Genomic DNA, 12,548 nt, shown 5'->3' with positions numbered 1-12,548 from the left:
ACAAGCTAGTGGCCATGCCTCAGCCCTGGAGTGCACGAAGAGTGGGAGAAAGAGGAACCCCTTTATGAGCAGCTCAGAACAGGAGTGTCCTTGGGAGGAAGCAAAGTTTAGCAACTATTCAGTAAATAGGTTGAGGGATATGGTGGGTTGTGTTTAGCCGAACAGGACTTCCAACTTAATAATTGAGAGGGTTGGTAGGTAGATCATTAGGGAGCAGAACGGAAGAGAAGAAAAAACTAACTGAAAACTTTGGGTTTGGGGCAGTGCTGGAAGATGTCAAGGATAAACTACCTGGTTTTGTACTACTTGGCCCATAGTGGTACTAGCTGTCCATATATCAATGTGACCTCTGACGTAAGAACGTTTTTGTGCCAACTGTGGCATTTTGTGTGGAATGGGTGTCTGAGGTTAGGTGGAGGTTGCTATTTTTATGTTAAGGGCCAGTTAGTGAACTCTGTGTTCTCTGCTCTGGATTCCAAATGGGTATTATTATCATCATCTATTTTAAGATGACAGCACCTGAGATTCAGGGAGGTTAAGTAATCTGCCCGTAAAATGAAGTTGAATCCTAAATTGGAAGAAGATTGGGCTAAGGTCTTTGGATTCCCAGGCCCAGTGCCTTTTCTGTTGATTGGGTGGTCCCTGACACCCTCCTTTTGACAGTCTGACAATCTCTGTCTCTCATTAAAGCAGAGTGATTTATACTTCCCCTGTTAACACACTGGATTTTAGATTGAAATTTTAAACACAAGTGTGATGATAATAGTCTTGCTTTTGGGATCCCTGGGTGGCGCAGCGGTTTGGCGCCTGCCTTTGGCCCAGGGCGCGATCCTGGAGACCCGGGATCGAATCCCACGTCAGGCTCCCGGTGCATGGAGCCTGCTTCTCCCTCTGCCTGTGTCTCTGCCTCTCTCTCTCTCTCTCTCTCTATCTCTGTGACTATCATAAAAAAAAAAAAAAAATAGTCTTGCTTTTAAGCAAGTATCAAGGACACTCAGCCTTACTAGTGAACCTTCATTCACTTGTTTCCTCTGCTAATATTTGAGTACCTACAAAGGGACCCAGCAAAAGTTAACCCAACGGAAACAGCAGGGCAGAAAAACAAAATTATAATTCCTAGGGAGCCTACATTTTTGTGGGATGTGCAATGAGATGGCGCTTATAACTCTCAGATTGGGGAAAAAAATGTAACAAGACTGGTAACACCAAGGGTTAAGGAGGACAAAGTGTAGTGTTAGAAACATGTATACACTGCTGGTGACAGTGTAAATTGGTTAAATGACTTTGGAGAGCAAGGTGACATTATCAGAAAGTTGTAAACGTGTCATAGTCCATAAACCAGCAATTCTACTTCTAGAAATATTCTAGACAAAAATCCTACATATAAACACAAAGAGCTATTAAAATTGTTTCCTGTAGTAGCATTGCTTGTAACAAAAGAATTGAAAACCATCTAAATGTCCATGAAATAAGAGAACAGATAAGCAAATTATTATATAGATAGATTATAGGGTATTAGGCAGGAATTAAATGAATGAATGAAGATCACATCTGTTTCTATGGTTAAATCTTAAATACAAAGTTCTAACTTATAATTTCCTTTAAAAATATCTTTTGTAGATTTTCTTGTTATTGAAAGTTATTTCTTTCATTTAAATTACATTTTCTAACTGTGTTGGTGGTGTATCGGAATACAAGTGACTTTTTTCTTTTTTTAAAATTTATGTATAGTTGATACACAATGTTATGTTAATTTCAGGTATAAAACCTAGTGATTTGACAAGTTTATACATTGTGCTATGTTCACCACAAGTATAGCTACTATCTGTGCCATTACATTGCTATACAGTACCATTGATTGTATTCCTTATGCTCTGTTTTTATTCCCGTGATTTAGTCATTCCGTAACCGAAGTCCTCTATTTCCCTCTTCCCCTTTTTGCCCAATTTCCTACCCGCCTCCCCTTTGGCAACCATCAGTTTATATTTGTAGTTCTGATTCTGCTTTTTGTTTATTTTTGTCTTTAAATTATTTTTACATCCATTTATGAGTGAATCATGCGGATTTGTCTTTATCATTTTGACTTATTCACCTAGCCTAATACCCTCCAGGTCTGTGTATTGAGATTTTTATTCCAGCAACTTTGCTAAACTCTCATTAGCTTCAAGTTTTGGTAGATTTAACCAGATTTTTTAAATGCACACTCAAATCATCTATAAATAGTGATGATTCTGTTTCTTCTCTTTTTTAAAAAAATTATGTATGTATGTATGTATGTATGTATTTGTTTATTCATGAGAGAGGCAGAAAGAAAGGCAGGGCATAGGCAGAGGGAGAAGCAGGCCTCCCGTGGGGAGCCTGATACAGGACTCCATCCCAGGACCCTGGGATCATGACCTGAGCCAAAGGCAGATGCCCAACCACTGAGCCACCCAGCATCCCTATTTCTTACTTTTCAGTGAATATTTTCTCACATTTATCTTAATCTTCTAAAACCCTCAACACAATATTCAATTAAAAAAACTGAGAGCAGGGATCCCTGGGTGGCGCAGCAGTTTGGCGCCTGCCTTTGGCCCAGGGCGCGATCCTGGAGACCCGGGATCAAGTCCCACGTCAGGCTCCCGGTGCATGGAGCCTGCTTCTCCCTCCGCCTGTGTCTCTGCCTCTCTCTCTCTCTGTGACTATCATAAATAAATAAAAAATTAAAAAAAAAAAAACTGAGAGCAGATATCTTTATCTTGTACTTCATTTCTAATGATTTACCATAAAGAATTATTATAAGTTATTTTCTAGATATCCTTTATCAAATCAGGAGACTCTCTTTTATTCCAAATAAGCTGAAAAATTATAAGTTGAAAAATTATAAGTTTAAAAATTTTGAACAAATGTTGAGTTTCGCAAATGGTTTTCCTGAATCTATTGAAATAATCATATTTTTTCTCCTTCACCTTGCTAGTAAGGTAGATTCCTTAATAAACTTTTCTTTCTTTATTCCTTTTTTTTTTTTTAAGATTTCATTTATTTACTTGACAGAGAGCATGAGAGAGCACAAGCAGGGGGAGCAACAGAGGGGAGGGAGAAACAGGCTCCTCACTGAGCAGGGAGCCTGATGTGGGGCTTGATGCCAGGACACTGGGATCATGACCTGAGCCTAAGGCAGACATTTAACCGACTAAGCTACCCAGATGCCCCTAGACTTTTCTTTCATTAAACAATTTTTGTATTGCTGGGATATACCCAACTTAGTTTTAATATTTCAGTATACATTGTAGGATTCTATTTGCTAGTATTTTATTTAGAATTTTGTGATCTAAGATTGTAAATGGAATTGTTTTATAATTTTCAATTCTCATATTGTCTTTTATTGGTTTCAAGATATCCCAGGCTTAAAAAATAAGTTAAATAGTTTTTTCTTTTCTCTAGAGCAGTTTGTGTAAGAGAAATATTGTTTACCTATTTCTTTTTTTTTTAAGATTTTATTTATGTATTCATGGGAGACAGAGAGAGAGAGAGAGAGAGAGGCAGAGGGAAAAGCAGGCTTCATGCAGGGAGCCCGATGTGGGATTTGATCCCGGGACTCTAGGATCACGCCCTGGGCGTAAGGCAGGTGTCAAACCGCTAAGCCACCCAGGGATCCCCTGTTTACCTATTTCTTGAAAGTTAGGTGGAACTTCTCTGAAAGAATGTGTTGTGTGTTTTGTTTTGGTATTACGTATTTTGGTAGAGTTGGCTACTGATGCAGTTTAATGTTCATAAGTCTTATTTTTTTCCTATTTCTTTTTTTTTTTAGATTTTATTTCTTTATTAGAGAGAGAGAGAGTGCGAGAGAGATCAAGAGCAGGGAGAGGGGCAGAGGGAGAGGGAGAAGCAGAGCAGGGAGCCCAATGCAGGGCTCTGTCCCAGGACCCAACCTGAGCCAAAGTCAGCTCTTTAACTGACTGCATCACCCAGGTACCCCAAATATTTTGTTTATTTATTTATTTATTTTAGAGAGAAAGAGAGAGAGAGCATGAATGGGGGGAGGAGCAGAGGGACAGGGAGAGAGAGAATCTCAGGCAGATTCTATGCCAGCTACAGAGCCTGACATGGGACTTGATCTCACGATCAAATTGCTATTTACAGCAATTTTTTTAAAATATTTTTTTGGGGGAGCACCTGGGTGGCTCAGTGGTTGAGCGTCTGCCTTCGGCTCAGGGTGTGATCCTGGAGTTCCAGGATCGAGTCCCATATCGGGCTCTCTGCACGGAGCCTGTTTCTCCCTCTGCCTGTGTCTTTGCCTGTCTCTCTGTATCTCTTATGAATAAATAAATAAAATCTTTTAAATAAAGATTTTTAAAAATTTTATTTGATATATATATAGAGAGAGAGCACAAGCAGGGGGAGGGGCAGGCAGAGGCAGAGGAGGAAGCTGACTCCCCGCTGAGCAGGAAGCCCCATGTGGAGCTCCATCCCATGACTCTGGGTTAGTGACCTGAGCCGAAGGCAGACGCTTAACCAATTGAACCACCCAGGTGCCCCTCTACAGCATTCTTTACCCAGTATCCATGATATATTTTATCAGTACATTTTGTCCAGCTATCAAGAAAAAATTATAAGAGACACTAAAAGGCAAAAAACAGTTTGAAGAGACAGAACAGGTATGAAAATCTGATACAAATATTACAGAGATACTGGAATTACCAAACCAGGAATTTAAAACAACCATGATTAATATTCTAAGGACTCTAAAAGATAAAGGAGGCAGCATGCAAGAGCAGGTGGGTTATGTAAGCAGAGAGATGGAAATTCTAAGGAAAAAAAGAGAAATGCTAGAGATAAACATTAACAAAATGAAGAATGCCTATGATGAACTCAATAGACGACATAGCTGGGCAACGAATCTCTTAGCTTGAGGATATAACAAAAGAGATTTCAAAAGGTGAGAAGCAAAGAGAAGAAAGAATGAAAAAGAATAAAGTATTAAAAAATATTCAAGTTGTGTTTGTGTGGAAAAACACAAAAGGTATAATATACACATAATGGGAATACTAGAAGAAGAAAGCAGAAAGAATAAAAACAGTATTTGAAGCAATGATGACTGAGAATTTTCCTCAAATTAATGTCAGACAGCAAACCACAGATCCAGGCAGCTCAGAGGGTATCAAGCATGATAAATGTCAAAACCAACTAACCAACCAACAAAAACACTACACCTAAGCATATAGTTTTCTAACAGTTTTTTTAAAGAATTTTTTTTTTTTTTTTGAGAGAGAGCAGGCATGGGTGGAGGGGTGGATTAGAAGGAGAGAGAATCTCAAGTAGACTCCCTGCTGATTGAAGATCCCTCAGGGGGCCTAGTCTCATGACCTCGAGATCATGACCTGAGCTGAAACCAAGAGTCAGAACTCAACCAACTGAGTAGCCCAGGGGCCCCTAGGCATATCATTTTCTAAGTACAGAAAATGAAAGATAAAAAATCCTGAAATAAGAGGAGAAAAACACCTTAATGATAGATTAGCAAAGCTGAGGATTATATCCAACTTCTCAGAATCCATGCAAGCAAGAAGAGAGTGGAATGAAATATTTAAAGTGTTGAGAGAAAAAAAACAATCCCATCAACCTAGAAATCTGTACGTCACAAAATTACTCTTCAAAAGTGAAGGAAAAATAATGACTTTCATGGAAAAACAAAAATAGAGGGAATTTTTTGCTAGTAGATCTGCCTTGTAAGAAATGTTAAAAGTTTTTAGAGAGAAGGAAAATAATATAGGTCAGAAATTCTGATCCATATAAAGGAAGGAAGATTATGGCTCTGGGTGGTTCAGCTGATTAGACGACTGACTCTTGATTTTGGTTTAGGTCATGAGCTCAGGGTTAGGAGATTGAGCCCTGACTTGGGCTCTGGACTCAGCAGGGACTCTGCTCAGGATTCTCTCTCCCCCTCTTCCTCTGCTGCCGCCCCCCCACCCCCCGCCATGTGCTTGCTCTCTCTCTCAAATCTTAAAAAATACAGGAAGATTATTACAGAAGGAATTTGTGAGGGATCCCTGGGTGGCGCAGCGGTTTGGCACCTGCCTTTGGCCCAGGGCGCGATCCTGGAGACCCGGGATCGAATCCCGTGTCGGGCTCCCTGCGTGGAGCCTGCTTCTCCCTCTGCCTGTGTCTCTGCCTCTCTCTGTGTGTGTGTGTGACTGTCATGAATAAATAAATAAAATCTTTGAAGAAAAAAAAAAGAAGGAATTTGTGAAAGTAAAATAAAAATGTTTATTTTTTTTATTCTTAATTGATCTATCAGGTAATATTTTATTCAAAATAATAATAGCAAGGGGTGCCTGGGTGGCGCAATCAGTAAAGCATCCGACTCTTGGTTTCTGCTCAGGTTGTGATCTCAACCTGTTGTGAGATCAAGCCCCTTATGGGTCTCCACACTGAGCCAAGTCTGCTTGAGATTCTCCTTTTGCCTGTCCCCACCCATGTTCCCTCTATATATCAAATAAATAAATCTTGAAAAATAATAATAGCAAGTGTATTCAATTATGTGTATATATATGCACACACTTACAGGTGGTTATGTATAAGTGGAATGATAGCAATGATAAAAGGGACAGGAAGTAGGAATTAGGAATAGTTTGTTTTTATAAATTACTCACACTACTAGTGAAGCAGTGTAGTATTATTTGAAAGTGGACTTGGATTACTTGTAAACGTACATAACAACTTATAGGGCAACCACCGAAAAGAGTGAAAACAGAGGTACAACTGATATGCTAAGAAAAAAGAGAAAATGGAATCATATAAAATGGTTGATGAACACTAGCAGAAAAGAGTGGAAGACAAAAATAGGAACAAAAAACAAGGGCAAGAAGTAGAAAACTAATGTATATGGTAGATACTAAATTATATCAGTAATCACTTTGACAGTGAACTCAGTGTACCAATTTTTTTTAAAATTTTTATTTATTTATTCATGAGAGACACGCACACAGAGAAGCAGAGATACAGGCAGGGGGAGAAGCAGGCTCCATCCAGGGAGCCTGACTTGGGACTCCATCCCGGGACTCCGGGATCACTCCCCGAGCTGAAGGCAGACGCCCAACCGCTGAGCCACCCAGGCGTCCCTCAATGTACCAATTAAAAGATAGAGTTTGTTATAGTGGATCAAAAATTAAGACTCAACTATGTGTTGTCTATAAGAGACTGACTTTAAATATAAAGATACATAGAGATTAAGAATAAATGGATGGAGAAAGATGTACCATGCTAATAACACCATGCTAATCAAAAGCAAGTGAAAATAGCCATATTTATTTCAGATAGAACAGACTTCAGAGCAAGAAAAATGATCAGGGATGAAGGGAGGCATTTTGTGTAATGATAAAAAACAAAGAATCCTTATCATGTATGTGTGTGCAACAGCAAAATACCAAACTGTGTGAGGCAAAAACTAATATGACTACAAGGAGAAATAGATTAATCCACTATTATAATTGGAGACTTCACTACCCCTCTATGAGAAATGGACAAATCCAGCAGGCAGAAAATCAGTAAGAACACAGATAAACTCAACAACACCATCAATCACCTGAATAAAATGCATAATTATAGACTGCATTGTTCAACAACAGCAGAATCCACAGTCTATTCAAGCTCACATGGAACATTATATATAAGTCAGAAACTTAAAGCTATCCCACTACTATCTGCAGTAAAGCAAGGATATCCCCTTTCACCACTTTTCTTTTTTCTTTTTAAAAGATTTATTATTTATATGAGAGAGAGAGAGACAGCTAACACGCACATGCACATGGGGCTGGGAGGGGCAGAGAAAGGGAGAGAGAGAAGTTCAAACAAATTCCACTGAGCGGAATTTGACATGGGATTTGATTTCAAGACTCTGAGATCATGACCAGAGAGGAAATCAAGAGTCAGTTACTTGACTGACACCCCTCATCACCAATTTTCAATGTCATACTGGAAGTTTTAGCTAAGCAATAAAATAAGAAAATGAAGGGGACGCCTGGGTGGTTCAGTGGTTGAGCGTCTGCCTTTGGCTCAGGACATAATCCTGGGTCCAGGGATCTGGTTCTGCATCAGGCTTGCTCCCCTTGTGGAGCCTGCTTCTCCCTCTGCCTGTGTCTCTGCCTCTGTGTGTGTGTGTGTGTGTGTGTATCTCATGAAAAAATGAGTAAAATCTTAAAAAAAAAAAAAGGAAATAAAAAATATACTAAATTGGAAGGAAGAAACAACTGTCTTTTTAGATGATATGCTCTTCCATGTCGAAAATATGAAAGAATGGACAGGAAACTCCTGAAACTAGGAAGTGATTATAGTAAGCTTGCAGAATACAAGGTTATTATATAAGAGCCAATCACTTTCACATTTACCAGCAATGAGAAAGTTCACTTTGAAATTAAAAACACATGACCATTTATATGGACAATTCCCATAATGAAATACATATAAAATATGTACAAAACTACAAAACTATTTTTTAAAAAATATTTTATTTATTTATTCATGAGTGACACACATAGAGAGAGAGGCAGAGCCACAGGCAGAGGGAGAAGCAGGCTCCATGCAGAGAGCCTGACGTGGGACCTGATCCCGGGTCTCCAGGATCACACCCTGGGCTGAAGGCGGCACTAAACCGCTGAGCCACCAAAGGATCCCCAAAACTACAAAACTCTAATGAAAGATATCAAATAACTAAATTAATGGAGAGATGTTCTATGGTTATGAATAAGAAGACCCAATATTGTCAAGATGTCAATTCTCTCAAACTTGATCTATAGATCCAATCAAAATCCCAGGAAGTTATTTCATGGATATCTACAAACTGATCCTTAAGTTTATATGGAAAGGGAAAGACCCAGAAGAGTCAGCCCTATATTGAAAGAGGACAACACATTTATTTTTTAAAGATTTTATTTATTTACTCATGAGAGACACACAGAGAGGCAGAGACACAGGCAGAGGGAGAAGCAGGCTCCATGCAGGGAGCCTGATGTGGGACTCAGTCCTCAGTCTGCAGGATCACAGCCTGGGCTGAAGGCGGGTGCTAAACCGCTGAGCCACCCAGGCTGCCCGACAACACATTTAGAGAACTGACGTTACTTTACTCCAAGATTTATTTATAAAGTGACAGTAATCAAGACACTGTGGTATTGTCAAACAAATTGACCAAAAGATCAATGGAACAGAATAGAGAACCCACAAATATACTCACATAAATATAGTCAACTGATCTTTGGCAAAGGAGCAAAAACAATACAATGGAGCAAAGATAGCCTTTTCAACAAATGATCCTGGAACAACTCGATATCTATATGCAAAAAAAGTGAATGTAGACACACAGATCTTACCCTCTTCACAAACATTAACTTATAATAGATCATAGACCTAAGTGTGAAAAGCAAAAACAATAAAACTCCTAGAAGAAGATACAGTGATGACTTTTTAGGTATAATACCAAGATGCAACCCATGTCAGAAGGAATTAAGCCAGACTTCATAAAAATTAAAAACTCTGTGAAAGACACTATCAAGTGAATGAAAAGGCAACCACAGACTGGAAGAAAATATTTGTAAAAGATATATCTGATAAGGGACTGTTACCAAAATATACAAAGAACTCTTAATACTAAGAAAACAAATGTCCCAATTAAAATTACAATAGGGTACAGACCTTAACAAATACCCTAACGAAGAAGATACATAGATGGCAAATAAACATGAAAATATGTTTATTTTCATTATGTCATCAGGGAATTGCAAATTAGAACTGCAATGAAATACCACTGTACACTTATTAGAATGATCAAAAGCCTGAACACTGACAATACAAGAGGCTGGAGAGGATGTGAAACAGCAGGAACTCTCATTCATTCCTGGAGGGAATGCAAAATGGTACAGCTGCTTTGGAGGACACTGTGGCAGTTTCTTATAAAACTAAACATACTCCTACCATATGATCCAGCCAAATTAAAAATGTACATTTTCTCTCTGCCACAGTGATAGTAACAATTTTGCTAAATAAAGTAGTAAGGACTTACAGGAGTTTTTAGAATTAGAATATTTCTCTTTTCAGCTAGGAAGAATCAAAGACAGTAGTGCTTTATCGAGTCATCTTGTTTTAACTGCACAATAGACTCAGGAATTAGGTGGTATTATTTTTCTCATTCTATAGATGAGGAAACTGAGGCTCGAGTAGGTTAATTTGCCTCAGATCACAGATCTAGCAAGTGACAAAGCCAGTTTCTTTTCAAGGTTTTCTTTTTAACTTTTTTGGAGTAAAAATACATAACATTAAATTTGTCATTTTCACCATTTTAAGTATACAATCCAGTGGCATTAAGTACATTCACAGTGTGGTGCAACCATCATCACTAACCATATCCAGAACTTTTTATCATCCCAAATAGAAACTCTCTGTCCATTAAATAAGAACCTTTCTTTCTTCCCACCAGCTCCTGACAACCATCATTCTACTTTTCTGTCCCTATGAATTTTATTCTATATATCTCCTGTAAATGGGATTATATAATGTTGCCCTTTTGTGTCTAGCTTATTTCACTCAGCATGATATCTTCTAGGTTATTCTATACTGTAGCATGTCAGAGTTTCCTTCTTTTATAAGGATGAATAATATTCTATTCCATTGCAATAATATTCCAATATTCATTCATTCCAATGTACGAATAATATTCCAATGTATAAATAACATTTCATTTATTCATCCATCAATGGACATTTGTTTCTGCATTTTGGCTATTGTGAATAATGCTGTTATGTATATGGGTGTACAAATATCTGCTTGAGTCCCTGCTTTCAGTTCTTTTGGGTATATATCTGGGAGTGGAATTGATGGATCATATGGTCATTTTGACAGATCATATGGTCATTTTATATTTAACATGTGGAATAGAACAAAATTTTAACAACTGTTACTTATTAAATGACAGTGTGCTAGGCACTTTTTTTTTAAAAGATTTTATTTATTCATTCATGAGAGACACAAAGAGAGAGGCAGAGACAGAGGCAGAGGGAGAAGCAGACTCCCCATGGGGAGCCCAATGCAGGACTCGATCCAAGGACCCCAGGATCACTCCCTGAGCCAAAGGCAGACGTTCAACCAATGAACACCTTGGCACTCTGTGGTAGGCACTTTACATCGTCTTAAGTCTTTGTATGATTTTAAGGTATAATATGTCTAAGCTTTATATGAAGAAAGAGGTTCAGAGAGGTTAAATAACTTGTTAGAATGACATAGCTACTGAATGGCACATTAAAGAAAGAATCCAGTCCAGTGTTCTTCCTGAAGTACATTCTCATTGGTCTCATGGATTGATTGTGTTTGTGGCAGGCGTTGTTGCTGGTCTTACTAGTGCACTCAAACACTTTTTCCTTGCTAGGTGAACCCTGATTTTATCTAGATAAAGGAAAGCAATGTGCTCAGAGAAAGTGAAACTTTTCTCCTTCGAACCCAATCAATGACTGGAAACCAGGTATAGCAATCTCATTTTCCGGCCAAAAAGATGTTAAGAGGAACTTTGCTGAGCATTTTGGAAATTATTTTTTTCTGATAACCCAAGAGAAGGCAAAAGAAATATCATCTCTTTTTTCTTCCTGTTCATACTAAACTATGTTCCTAAGATAATGTGGTAGTTCCTAATATTTGAAGTGATGAAAGGAGGCAATTGTCTAGGAGGAAGACAGTCCATAAAAACAGAGTAAAGATCATAAACTCTGGAGCCAGAAAAACCTAGATTTTTTTATTTTTATCTTTTAAAATATTTTATTTATTTATTTGAAATAGAACACAAGTGGGGTGAGGAAGGGCAGAAGGAGAGGGAGAAGCCGACTCCCCATTGAGCAGGGAGCCTGACAGGGAGCTCTACTCGGGGCTCCACATGGGGCTCCCCATGGGGTTCCACACAGGCACACAGGACCTTGAGATCATGACCTGAGCTGAAGGCAGATGCTTAACTGACTGAGCCACCCAGGTACCCCTGACAGCCTAGATTTTAATCCTAACTCTGCTACTTTATTAGTAGTATGATCTAGAGTGAGATGATTAACCTCTCTGTGCCTCAGTCACTTCAGCTGCAAAGTGGAGACAATATCAAAGTCATAGAGAGTTGTTGTAAGGACTAGAGGAGTTCGTGCCTGGCACATGATAAGTACTCACCCAGTAAATGTTAGCTGTTGTTGTTGTGGTCATTGTTATTATTACTATTATTGGTGTAAAACAAAGCCTTTGGAGACTCAGAGGCTGGTAGACATATAATCCCTGCAGTGGGACCTGTAATTATTAACAGCCTAGCTTGCTTTCCTCTGCTAACACACAAACTACTCAGGTTGCATTTTGACTTTTTGGAACATTGCTACATTTTACATTGTCTATTATTACCCTTCATATTATCATTCTATAACACAAAAGAAATCATCCTCTGCTGATAGTTTTCTATTACCTTTAGGATAGACTCCAAATGTAACATGTCAAACTCTTCATGATCTGTATCTATCACTTGCTTTCTTCTCTAGATATCCTGTCATTCCCCCACATGTACT

At 38.5% G+C, this 12,548-nt stretch overlaps 1 protein-coding gene across 14 annotated transcripts in view; it reads right to left on the bottom strand.

Moving 5' to 3' along the window:
* The window catches only part of LOC121474696, a 37,720-nt gene that overhangs the window by 19,021 nt on the left and 6,151 nt on the right, over positions 1-12,548 (bottom strand). The gene's annotated exons all lie outside the window — the stretch shown is intronic.

This window comes from Vulpes lagopus, chromosome 13 (assembly GCF_018345385.1).
Source record: "Vulpes lagopus strain Blue_001 chromosome 13, ASM1834538v1, whole genome shotgun sequence".
Taxonomy (NCBI): domain Eukaryota; kingdom Metazoa; phylum Chordata; class Mammalia; order Carnivora; family Canidae; genus Vulpes; species Vulpes lagopus.
The sequence above is the reverse complement of the archived record's forward strand: the minus strand, read 5'-3'. Positions and strand labels throughout refer to the sequence as shown.